Source organism: Trichosurus vulpecula, chromosome 2 (genome assembly GCF_011100635.1).
Source record: "Trichosurus vulpecula isolate mTriVul1 chromosome 2, mTriVul1.pri, whole genome shotgun sequence".
Taxonomy (NCBI): domain Eukaryota; kingdom Metazoa; phylum Chordata; class Mammalia; order Diprotodontia; family Phalangeridae; genus Trichosurus; species Trichosurus vulpecula.
In genome coordinates this window covers 153,396,941-153,410,590 of record NC_050574.1, presented here as the reverse complement: position 1 = coordinate 153,410,590, position 13,650 = coordinate 153,396,941, and positions in this window count along the sequence as shown.

Genomic DNA, 13,650 nt, shown 5'->3' with positions numbered 1-13,650 from the left:
AAAGTAGTCTTACTTTTTTGTCCTTTTTTAAGAGAAAAGTTTAAATCACACACACACACACACACACACACACACACACACACACAGAGGAGAGGTCATTTCTTACATTTCTAATGGATCCTTTCTTGCAATTATGACATGCATAAGTTAATCTTTCAGTTCTCAGAGGCAAAATAGTCCCCTTTGAAGACTGATTTATCTTGAAACTTGATGGTTTCTCCTTAGCAACTCAACTGTTTTTATAAATAAGACTCCCTGGAATTGAGTCACAGGATTGGAGACCCCACTGGCCCCAAACTCCCAAATGCTTTGAGAGATTAAAGATTGACTGATCTTTTATCAAGAGTCCTTCGGGTCATGTTGTTGACTTCGTACTCAGCCTCTATTTAGGAAAGGGCCAGAATAAATTGCTTGTTTGTGATAAACTTTGTAACATTATTTATTGCTGAGAAGCCTTTTCAGCACATGATTTTAGGCCATTTCGGGCTATTGAGATGCCTATCTATCCTGAGCCTTTCAGAGAGATAAAAACCTTAATAATAGTAGTCATAATATTTCTACAGCATCTTAAGGTTACAAATCATTTCGCTCCTGTGAATCAATCAACAAACACTTATTAAGTGCTCACTATATGCAGACCCATATACTAGGCGCTGAGCTATGGAAACAATCCCTGATTGCAAGGAATACAAGCACTCCAATGGAGCAAGGTAGAAAAAATATTATGGTCCCTATTTGAGTCTCTCTCTCTCTCTCTCTCTCTCTCTCTCTCTCTCTGTACCTTTTGTTCCTGATTGACTCTCCTTTTCCACTCAGCATTCATTCCAAACTTTTCCTCCTTGCCTCGGGTCATCCACATTCCATGTTTCCCTTTCTCTTAGCAGAGGACCTCAGTGAAAAAATTAGGATTCTCTGTATGTTGACTCCTCTCCTACAAACTTACCTGGATCTAATCAGTCCCCTTCAACTTTAAGAACTCTTGCATCTCCTTAAGTAATCACCCTGTATCTGTCCACCCTTTTCTGTCTCTTCCCATTTCCTGGTTGGGAGTGGAGACTATCTATGCCTACCTCAACAGCTTTCTCCCGTCCTATTCACTTTCCACCCTCATACAAAGTTTTGTTTCTGCCATTTGACCGAACTTCATTTTTGCAAGGTTACCAGTGATTATTGGTAAATCCAATGGCCTTTTCTCAGTTCCCACACTTCTTGACTTCTCTGGAGCATTTGACACTGTTAATCACCCTCACCCTCTCTTTTTATATACTCTTCCCTCCCTGTTTTTTTTTTTTGTTTTGGGTGTGCATGTGTATGTTTGTGTGTGTGTGTGTGCGCGCGCGCGCCACCCTTTGTATTGTAGTTCTCTTTTGTGGTTTCCTTTCTACTTGTTTCCTTTGGAGGTATCTATGTCCTGTCCCCATGTGTGGGTATATCCTAGGGTTATGTCCTGGGCCTCATATTCTTCCTCCTTCTACTTCTTGTTCTCCCCATTGTCTTTCTGTTTCTCCTCCTTCCCCTTCTTTTTATTTTCCTTCCAATCAGGATTCAGCTACTTTAGGCAGATAATTCTCGAATCAATTTATCAGACCCTATTCTCTCTGCAGAGCTCCAATCTCACACCACAAACTGAGTGCTTGATACACTTATCTGAAAGTCCCACGAGTGTCTTAATCTCAAAATGTCTAAAAAAGGATGTGTTGTCTTTTGCCGTATTCACCCTTTCTACTCATTTTCCTGTTTCTGTTAAGGACACCACTTCTTGTTACTCAGGTTCATAACTTCACAGTCATCCTTAAGTCTTTATTCTTCTTTATCCTCCATAGCCAATCATTTTCCATATCTTGTTTCTTCAACACCTTTTTTATCCATTCCATTTTTTCTACTCACACCACAATTATCCTAGCACAGGTCCTCATTATTTCTTACTCAGAGAACTACATTGATGACTTTTAAAAAAATTTATTTATTTTTAGTTCTCAACATTCACTTTCATAAGATTTTGACTTTTATATATTCTCCTTCTCACTTGTCTTCACCCTCCCCAAGATAGCATGCAATCTGATAGAAGCTCTGCGTATACATTCATATTAAACATATTTTCACATTAGTAGTATTGTAAAGAAGAATTAAAACCAATGGAAGGAACCATGAGAAAGAAGAAACAAGAGAGAGGGAGAGAGAGAGAAAGAGCTCAAATAATATGCTTTGATTTGCATTCAGACTCCATAGTTCTTTTTCTGGACGTGGATAACATTTTCCATCAAGAATTTTGGAATTGTCTTAGGATCCTTGCATTGCTGAGAAGAGCTAAGTCTATCAAGGTTAGTCATCGCACAAGGTGTCAATTACTGTGTACAATGTTCTCCTGGTTCTACTCACTTCACTAAGCATCAGTTCATATAAGTTTTTTCAGGTTTTTCTGAAGTCTACCTGCTTATCATTTCTTATAACACAACAGTATTCCATCACAGTCATATGCCACAACTTGTTCAGCCATTCCCCAATTGATGGGCATCCCCTCAATGTCCAATTCTTGGCCACCATAAAAAGAGCTGCTATAAGTATTTTTGTACATGTAGGTCCTTTTCCCATTTTTTATGATCTCTTTGGCATACAGACCTAGTATTGGTATTGCTGGGTCAAGGAGTATGCACAGTGTTATAACCCTTTGGGCATAGTTGGAAATTGCTCTTAAGAATTGTTGGATTAATTTACAACTCCACCAACAATGCATCAGCATTTCAATTTTCCCACATCTTCTCCAATATTTATCATTTTCCTCCTTTGTCACATTAGCCAATCTGTGTGATATGTGATGGGATGCCTCAGAGCTGTTTTGATTTGCGTTTCTCTAATCAATGGTTATTTAGAGAATTTTTATATGAGTATAGATAGCTTTAATTTATTCATCTGAAAAGTGTTGGCACTTGCCTGCTTCACGAGCCTGGGGCTCAGGAACTCCCTCTGGTTTGCTGAGGTGGGTCTTGCTTCTGACTTGCTGGGATACCTCCTGTCCCGTACTTCTCCCCTTCCACCAGATCTAGAGTACCTTTTCCATCAATCCCCAATCTTCCCAGGCTAAAAGACTGCTGCATCCCATCTTTCTGCTTGTTCTGCTGTTCCAAGAGTTTTCCTGGGGTGATATTTTCTGGGTTTTTAGAGGTCAATAAGGGAGAGTGAGAATGACTTACTGATTACTCTGCCATGTTGTCTCCCCGAAGTATAATGACTTTTTTTGGAGTGGGGAAGGCAGGGCAATTGGGGTTAAGTGACTTGCCCAAGGTCACACAGCTAGTAAGTGTGTCAAGTGTCTGAGGCCGGATTTGAACTCAGGTCCTCCTGACTCCAGGGCTGGCACTCTACTTACTGCACCACCTAGCTGCCCCTGTATGATGACTTTTAATTGATCTCCCTGTATATAACACCTTTTCTTTTCAATCCATCCGTCATATTCCTTATAAACTGATATTCCTAGAGTGTAGCTCTGATCAAATTATCCTCTGCTCAAGAAGCTTCAGCATCTTCCAATTAGCTTTGGAGAAAAAATGCAAACTCTTCTTTTTGGTATTTAGAACTCATCACAGTCAGGCTCCAGTCTATCTTTCCCAGTTGATTACATATTACATCCCTTATGTACTTTAACCAAAATGGCCCAGGTGTTGTTCTACATTTAAAACATTCCATCTCCCACCTCCAAGACTTTGTACAAGATTGTCTTCCTTTCTGGATTACTCTCCTTCCTTATTCCTGCCTCTTGGAACCTCTGACTTCCTATAAGGCTTAGCTTAAGGGCTATCTCCTTAAATGGGACTTTTTCAACTTCCTCATTTTTAGTGCCCTTCTCTCCCCAAATCACTGCGTAATAATCCTGTATTTACTTATCTGTGAACATGTCATCCTCAGATAGAATGTAAGCCCCTTGGGGGCATGTTTTGTCTTAATTTTGGGTATGTATCTTCAGTTCCTGGCCTGATACCTAGTGCAAAGTAGTATTAAAAGACTTGTGAGATAAGTAGGATAAGCATTACTCTCTCTGTTTTTAAATTGTAGAAAATTGAGAATCTCAGACTTGCACAAGATGGTGGCTGAAACACAGGGCCTTACTTAAGCTCTCCCCCAAATCACTATAAACACCTGCAAAAATGACTCTGAACAAATTCTAGAGCTACAGAACCCATGAAATAACAGAGGGAAACAAGTCTCTGGCCTGGATGGTCTCTGGGAAGGGTCTATTGCATGTGCTGGGAGCAGAGCAGAGCACAGCCCTGTGTGGGCCGAGCCAGGATAGTCCAGACACCACCCAGGAGTTCAGCGGAGCAGGCCTTAGGGCCATAAATCACTGAGCAGTTATCAGAATTCTCAACCCACAAACACCAAAGACAATGGAGCAGGTTAGTGGGAAAACTGTTGGATCTGGGAGAGAGAAGTGTGCTGTCAGACCCCAGCCCTGGGTGCTGCGGAGGTGGCAGGCAGCAGCAGCAAGAAGCCCCTTCTGGCCCCAGGCTCACACAGTGGGAAGAATCAAGCAATGGATCAGAGCAGGAGTGCAGGGAGTGCTTTGCAGGATTCTCTTGCTTTGCCCTGCTTGGCTTTTGGTCATGGTCGTGGTTGGAGGTTCTTGGAGGAGGAGGAGTGCTGGTGTGGCAGAGCTTGCAGCGGGTGTGGAGTAGAAGTAGCTCTGAAAACAGCAGTGCAACCCCTAAAGCTTGGGACCAAGTACTCTCTACTCTAAAGCAGTCATACCCTGACAAAAAGCTCAAGGGCCAAGTAGTTGGCTGGGAACATGCAAAAGGACTCAGACTCATACTCAGACTATTGAATCTTTTTTTTGGTGACAAAGAAGATCCAAACATACAGCCAGAAGAAGTCAACAAAGTCAAAGTGCCTACATCAAAAGCCTTCAAGAAAAAAAGGAATTGGTCTCAGGCCATGGAAGAGCTCAAAAAGGATTTGGAAAAGCAAGTGAGAGAAGTAGAGGAAAAATTGGGAAGAGAAATGAGAGTGATGCAAGAAAATCATGCAAAACAAGTCAATGACTTGCTAAAGGAGATCCAAAAAAATTCTAAAGAAAATAACACCTTAAAATATAGACTAACCCAAATGGCAAAAGAGCTCCAAAAAGCCAGTGAGGAGAAGAATGCCTTAAGAGGCAGAATTAGCCAAATGGAAAAGGAGGTCCAAAAGACCACTGAAGAAAATACCACCTTAAAAATTATATTGGAGCAAGTGGAAGCTAGTGACTTTATGAGAAATCAAGATATTATAAAACAGAAACAAAAGAATGAAAAAATGGAAAACAATGTGAAATACCTCATGGGAAAAACCACTGACATGGAGAACAGATCCAGGAGAGATAATTATTGGACTACCTGAAAGCCATGATCAAAAAAGATCCTAGATATCATCTTCCAAGAAATTATCAAGGAGAACTGCCCTGATATTCTAGAATCAGAGGGTAACATAGAAATTGGAAGTATCCACTGATCATCTCTTGAAAAAGATCCCAAAGAGAAAACTCCTAGGAATACATACTGTAGCCAAATTCCAGAGTTCCCAGGTAAAGGAGAAAATTTTGCAAGCAGCCAGAAAGAAACAATTTAAGTACTATAGAAACACAATCAGGATAACACAAGATGTAGCAGCTTCTACATTAAGGGATCGAAGGGCATGGAATATGATATTCCAGAGGTCAAAGGAGCTAGGATTAAAATGAAGAATCACTTGCCCAGCAAAACTGAGTATAATGCTTCAAGGCAAAATATGGAAGTCTGACTGGGGAAAGGGGCAATCAGAATATATGCCATTTTGGAGTGGGAAGGAAGGTAGAAATGGGGAGAAAATGTGTAAATCAAAATCTTGTGGAAATCAATGTTGAAAACTAAAAATATTCAATGATGTTTTTTTAAATTGAGAATCTATGACTTCAAGTAATTTGTGTAAGATCACAGAGCTAAAAGTTACTATATCTCTGCTTGTTCTATTACAGTGTTAATTTTGATTCTATTTTTCTTTTTATTAGCTTATGCTGTCCCTCATAGTGGGTTACTGGGATTTCAAAAACCCTGTCCCTTCTTACTAGACTCCAAATTCTGGTGTATCTTTTGGGAGGCAGAGAGAGAATAAGCATTTGTACAGTACACAATGTACTAGGTATTATGCAAAGTGCTTTCTACAAACATTATCTCATTTGATACTAACAACAATTTTTATTTTTTCCACCTTTGTACCTGAGGAAAATGAAGCAAAATGAGATTAAGTGACCTAGAACCATAGAAGTGTCTGACGTCAGATTTGAACTAGGGTATTCCTGATCTCAGGCCTAGCACTTTATGCACTGAACCACCATCTATGTATTGGCAAAGAAGATCAAGAACTAGATGGAGTATAGGGTTGTGTTAAATAGTTATTGAGGGTTTCTTATTTTGCACATGTCACATCATCACACTATGTATTTATTGTCAAGGTTAGGATATATCTCTGCACAGTGCATGGCACATAATAGGTGCTTAAGCAGTACTTGTTGACTTGTGGGCTTAGTTGGATGAGAGAATGTGTTTGGAATGTTGTCACCTGGAGTGGAATCAGCACGTGGATTTGACCGAAAACTCTAATATGAGACTAAGGTGAAGGCAGGCATGGGGCCTTTTATGACTCTCAACATTTTTTCTTAAACCTTATAATGATTTATTGGTATCTTTTGTTTTTACATCACCTTCATTCCCAGAATAGTCCTTCTTTTCCTTCACCTACCCAGTGAGCCATGCAATGTAAAAAAATAATAAAAGAATGAATAAAAACCATTCAGCAAAACCAATATATCAACAAAATCTGACAGTATATGTATGCAGTACTCCACACTCATAGTCACTTGTAAAAAGAAGTGAGGCTGGTTGCATGCTCTTTTAAATAAACAGAAGCAGGTCTGTGATTTTTCATAATACAGGGGAAGTACACACACACACACACACACACACACACACATACACACACATTACCAGGATTTTACATGACATCTGTTTTTCTTTTTCTGTTACCTTTTCCTCCACAGCAGTGTCTAGAATACACACAAATTATCCAACTGTTAAAGGTGAGTCTCTTACAGTGGAAGAAACTTGGCATTTCAAAAAGCCTCTCTTCTCCATCTGGCAATATTTTTCCATGAATTGTGAATTGCCTGCTTTGGTAGCCTCCTTCCATACAATTACATGTATTATATACCATGCACACTTCTGATAAAATAACAATGATGATGACAATGACAACAACGGGGACTTAAAACTGGCAAAAGAAATGCAACAACTATGAAGTAGAACAGGGAAAAATTAATTTATTTGTTGTTATTGTTTATTGCATGTGCATATATAACATTAGGAAAAATAAGATCTTTTTTTTTTTATTGTGCATATCATTGTCCCTGCCCGTGGTAGTGTCTGGCTGGGGATCTTAAAGAAGCAGAGCACTGACTACGTGTTTCTATATACCTTGTCTGGGTTCACAATCTATACATGCCTATAATAGGGATGGAGGGAGGTGAGGTGCTCTCTTTTGAAGATTTTCAGCCTTTTAGTGAGAAAAAAGACCTTTGCTTGAATCGTCATAAACCTGCATCATGGTCCTCCAGTAGTTACCGCTCCACTCAATTTTGTCCTCTGATATGGGGGGGGAAACTCTCTTAGTAGAGAGTGTGATGTCTGAAAACAATTGCTGGGATACCTAAGATTCATAATATAAATTCAAGGATGACTGATAACTTCTTCATAACATATGAGGCTTAGGGGAGAAAAACTTCGCAATTGGGGAAAGCCATAGTAGATGGTTTAAAATTTTACTTTAAATTTAAATTTAACTTTACTTTAAGATTTTCATTTACACATCATATCATTTTCATTTACCAATGTATGCATTTTGTTTTGCCTCTCAGAGCCATCCTTTATGACCAAGAATTAAAAACAAAAGAAACGTATGCAAGTTTTTGCACCCATATGTCCCCATCTCTGTAAAGAAGAGGAGTCACATTCTTACATTTCTTCTGTGGGCCAAGCTGATTAAACATCCATATGATCATCAGTTTCAATTTTGTTTTTATGGTCTTTCCATTTACCTTGTTTTAGGTATTTTGTATATTCTTTTCATTGTTCTGCTTGCCTTACTTTGTCCATTTAGGTATTCCCATGCTTCTATGAATCATATTCATCCTTTTTAGGAGACAATAATATTCCCACTGCATGCATTTGCCCCAATTTATTTAGCCATTTTCTAATTGGACATCTTATTTGTTTCCAGCTCTTTGATACTACAAAAAGTAGCAGATGCATTTTAACTGGGAAGCAAAGAAGGATACATAAGATTTCAAAGAGCAGAAAAATGATCATTCCCCTTCTTTTACCCCCATTTTCTTTAGCCCTTTCCTAAAACCAAAGTTAATGGAATGATAGAGGACTTTCTATATTTTTATTTTCTCATTTCTTTTTCTTCACTCACTCTACCACAAAAAATAAAAATCAAGTAAAAAATACAGCAGCAATGGCAAAACCATCCTACAAATGTAGCAGCTACATGACTAGTGGATAGAACAGTGGGGTCAAAAACAACTGATTGCAGTCCTCCCTCAGACCCTGGGCAAGTGACAAGCTCTAAGTCTCAATTCCCTCATCTCTGAAATGGGGATCACAATAACACAGGGTTGTTATGAGGATGAAATGTGAACACACGTAAAGCGCTTCGCAAAACTTAAAGTGCTATAGAAATCCTAGCCCACTGTTATTGAGTGACTCCTTTCACCTAACATAGAATTGATCCCTGTCCCCCTTTACTTGCTCCACTTTTGAACAGGTAAGATTAAGATCTATGTTTTCTTGTCCTCGTAGAAAGTAGGACTACTTGCTTTTTAAATGCTTTTGCTTTATCTTGTAAAGCAGAAGGTCAGTTACATTTTTGTTGATTAATTCTGGAGATAAGTTTGAATCTTCTATCTTCTCTATCACTAAAACAAACACTTCATTGATTGTTCACAGATAGAATCCATTTTGTTTTCTAAACAGGGCACCTTATCAGTCTTATCCAGAAACTAGAAGGCTAGATCATCCTTGCTTAGACAGCAAGCTGCATGGATCCATTAACCTTAACCTGGGCATCCTGGAGGAAGTATACTCTCAGAATTTTTTTCTTTAAGCCCAAGAGCCTGAACTCTAAGTTTTTATGTGCAAACTGCACACAAAATGTTTAACAGCTTCCTACCTGCCATGCTCAAGTCTAGCTAGGCTCTGTCTTAGGGAGAGGAATGCCAGAGAGGTCAATGGAGATGACAGCCTGTTAAATAGGAATGATTCTGAGTTTACTAAAGAATAAAACTTATTATTTTCTCTCACCTATCAGAAGAGAGAAAATAATGATCTCAAAGATATAAAATACATAATTTTGTCAATTGCACCTTTTTGCCATAACTGTACCATCAAGTTGACAACAGATTGGCAAAGATGAATTTCTGTTTAGTATAATCCTTCAAAACCTTTCCTTAACTTACCTTTTCAGCCTCATTGCATATTATCTCCCTTCCTGTACTCTGATGCTGCCAAACTAGCTTTCTCTCTATTGCTCTCCCATGGCACTCCATCTATAGTCTTTGTGCCTTTATATTTGCTGTTTTCCATGTGAACAATGCACTCCTCCTCACACCCACCTCTCAGAATCGCTCTTTTCCTTCATGATGCAGCTAAGACACTGCTTTTATGTAAAGACTTTCCTCATTCCCTCAACTGCTTATTCTATGCCTCTCAAATAAAAGTTATATACATCCTTGTTGACTTTCCCATTAGAACATAAACTCCTTCTGATTAAGGATTGTTGTATTTATTAAACTTTTATCCCCAGCAGTTGACACAGCGATGATATTTGTTAAATACTCAGAAAGGCTTGTTGTTTGATATGATTTTTTTTCCATCATATTACTCATTTCCTCCACAAATTAGACTAGTAGTTCATATCTTACTATTATACTTCTTACTTTTAATCCTTCCATCACTAAGTAATAGGATTGCTATCATATATTCTAAGTTCCCTTTTTTCTGACCTTCAGCAATGTTTTAACTTTTTCAAGGACGATAATCCTTCTTCTCGATACATGATTATATCACATAATTCTCATCTTTTTCTATCTGTGTATATCATCTAATCCTTTAGCTTTTTGTATATCAGAATGAAATTATTCAGTACTCTTGAACTTTCCATTTTTTTCCATAGCTCCCGTCCTCCTCTCCTGTCCTCCACTCTCAGCTCTTCAAATCTTTTCCCACTTTGTAGGTGTGAAGATGAGCCTGTTGTTAGGCCCTAGCTAACAGAATAGACTCCATGTTTGACCACCAATTGACCCTCTAATGGGGTTTGGACTGTTTTATGTTGTGGGATTGTTTGATGTATGCAGTAACCAGCTTAGTCAGCTTCATTTAGATGAGTAATAGAAAGCTCTCCCGATCAACAACAATTCGGCAAACTTTATCTAACACACACACCCATACCCACACACACACACATACATGTCTATCTATCTATCTATCTATCTATCTATCTATCTATCTATCTATCTATCTCTCTAATCTAACTACATATATGCAAAGTTAGCAAACTTCCCTAATCACAATGCCCTTGTGGTGAAAAGGGGGTAAAAAATCTGGGCCACTCACTGATTGACAGCCCATGAATTAATCCTCCTACTTGGTACTTGTGACTCTTTCCAAGAACAGCAATAATTTATAAGGGCAGGGACCCAAAGTTCTGGGTATGCATCCTACCAAGTGCAAACTTTGGCCAAGAATCGAACCACTGGGTTTACACAGACTGGTTTTGATTTTTTTTAAATGAAAACTTTTGATTGATACCATTTTCTTTGCTTCACATGAGCTACCTAGTGTTTAAAATGGGCATAATAGAACTTAGCTTTTACCTGGTTTTCTACAAAAATGGAAAAGGGGTTCTTCTATCATGAAAGAAATCAAGCTATCAAAATGATAAAATAGGATAGATTTTTTTTAGCTCCCACACAAATACAAAAGAACTCTCCCTTATCTGTGGCCATAAACAAAAAAGGTAATAATCCATCCTTCTTTGCTGAATCTCTTCTGGCCTTGAGTATTTATATAGTCCTCTAGACCCAGGTTGGGCAAATTATGGCCCAATGGCCAGCTCCAACCTGTCTGCTTTTGTACAACCACAAATTGTTCTTAGTTCATTGGCCATATTTAAGCAGGGAACAAGCTAGATTTGGCCCTCAGCCATGTTTTGATGACCCCTTGCTCTAGACTTATAATGACACTGCCCTGGGTAGGGTTTCTTACAAGGTTTATTGTATAAGTCAGTCAGTCCAGAGTCAACAGATATTTAAGTGCTTACTGTATTTTAGACACTGTACTAAGTAAGTTAAGAAGAGTCAAACAAGCCTCACTACTGGTAAACTCTAAACTCCCCAGGAACCTATATAATCTTCCTCAGTTGTAGTAATATCCTGTATTGGGCTTCTCCACAAAAAAAGTAGCTTCTAGCAGCTAAGAATCAAATGACTCATCCTTTTGAGGAATCCTATCTCCTCAGGGATATACACATTACATCACAGTATAGTACTACCTAGGGAAATGTGCGCATCCACCTCATTATGAATGTGCACATCCCTGGAAAGTATCCTGCAAGGTAATTGAACTTATCAACAGTATTCAAAACTTCTCCATTTGATGTAACTGATGGTTTCACTTATGGATGGTGTAGTGCTGGCTGGTGGAGCACCACCTGTGTTTTCTTGGTGTTACTTTTTAGGCCAAAATTAGCACAAACAACAGAGAATCTATCCCTACCTTGTTACATCTCATCTTCAGAGGCTGCATTGAGTGCACTATCATCTGTGAACAAAAAGTCATGCGCCAACTCTCTGCTTTATTATTGGCTTGTAGCCTTTCCAAGTGATTAACATTAGCAGTGAAGGGCAAGTTTGCTTCTTTAGATTTTTTTCTCTGTGATTTATTACTCATTGGATTAATCCATTATAGTGTTGAACAAATTAGTTGGAATAAGCAATAATTTTGATATGGTTTCATTATATGACCTTCATGGTCATGCTCATGCAGGTGTATGCTTCTACTGATACTAGGCTGACTCAGAATATGAGATTTTGACTAAAGGAATGGAATTGAGCCATTCCTTCCACATTTAGTGGTTTTCTTTCATTTGAGTGTTAGATTTTGTGCTATGCATTTATTTTCTTGATTTTTTTCTTTTTTTTTAGAGGCAATCAGGGTTAAGTAATGTGCCCAGGGCGATACAGCTAGTAAAGTGCTTGAGGCTGGATTTGGACTCAGGTCCTCCTGACTCCAGCATTGGTGCTCTATCCACTGTACCACCTAGCTACCCTCTTGATTTATTTTGTTATGTTTTTGGTTCAATTATTTTTTAATGAATGGGTCTTATACCAAAGAAATGTCCAAAGGTTTTAATTTTTAAGAAAACACACTTTATTGGCAGTGTGGTAGTACAGTGGATAGAGTGCTGGGTGGGCCTGGGGTCAGGAGGATTCATCTTAATGAGTAAAATTTCTGACCTTAGGCACTAGCTGTGTCTAACCCTGATTACTTAACTGTGTTTACCTCATTTTCCTCATCTGAAAATGAGCTGCAGACGGAAATGAAAAACCATTTCAGTATCTTTTGCCAAGAAGACCTCACATAGGGTCACAAAGAATCAAATATGACTGAAACAACTGAACAACAACAAAGAAGTATTCTCTTGGCTAGTGGGGCTGGGAGGGCAGCATTTCAAGGATTATTTGATGAAACAAAATCAGTTGCACCAAAGTGCAATGTAAATTGCAATTTAAAACAAACAGCCCCAAGAATGAGCAAATTGCTGCTTTGAAGTAGCCCAAATTAATCCACAGATAACAAGCACAGCAAAGACCTTCAGAAAGATCATGGAGCTGGAGGGATTGTTACCATTACCTACATAGCATGGCATAGCTTCTTGAAACTGGAGAAGAGAGTTTTGAAAAAGTTGCTGCCAATGACTATAAAGAAAAAATACTGATCATGAACAAGACAATTAAAAGCCTGGAAAACTGGAGACTGGGAAAAGGTAATTTTGTCTGAGATAAACATGCTCATTGGCCTGGGAACTTGTCTGATTGAAATTCCAACAAGACTGTGTAGGCTATAATCAAAGCTAGTCTTTCACATATGAACTGTTCAGCAAAGATACACTTCATATCCACTATGATAAAAATGTGACTTCATGATAAAGAAATAAAGAATATGGGTCAAAATATTTTCAATAAATGTCAAATTGTGTAAGACAAGTGAAAGCACAAGATGATTTACTACATATCAATTTTTTTAAGAGAAGTAAAAAGTTGTAGGATTTAAGTAAGTATAAGCGTTGTATGGGCAACTTTAAAAATTAGGCTATCTTCTACTCAGATGTCAAATTGACTATCCTAAAGCTCTGGTTGAACCTTGTCTCCACCTCCCCCTCCCCTTCAGTAAACCCCAGTAGCTCTCTGTTACCTGTAAGATCAAATACAAAATCCACTGGCTTTTTAGAGTCCTTCATAACCTGCCCCCTTTCTACCTTTCTAATCTTCTTACCCATTGCTCAGCTAAATGTGTTCTACGATTC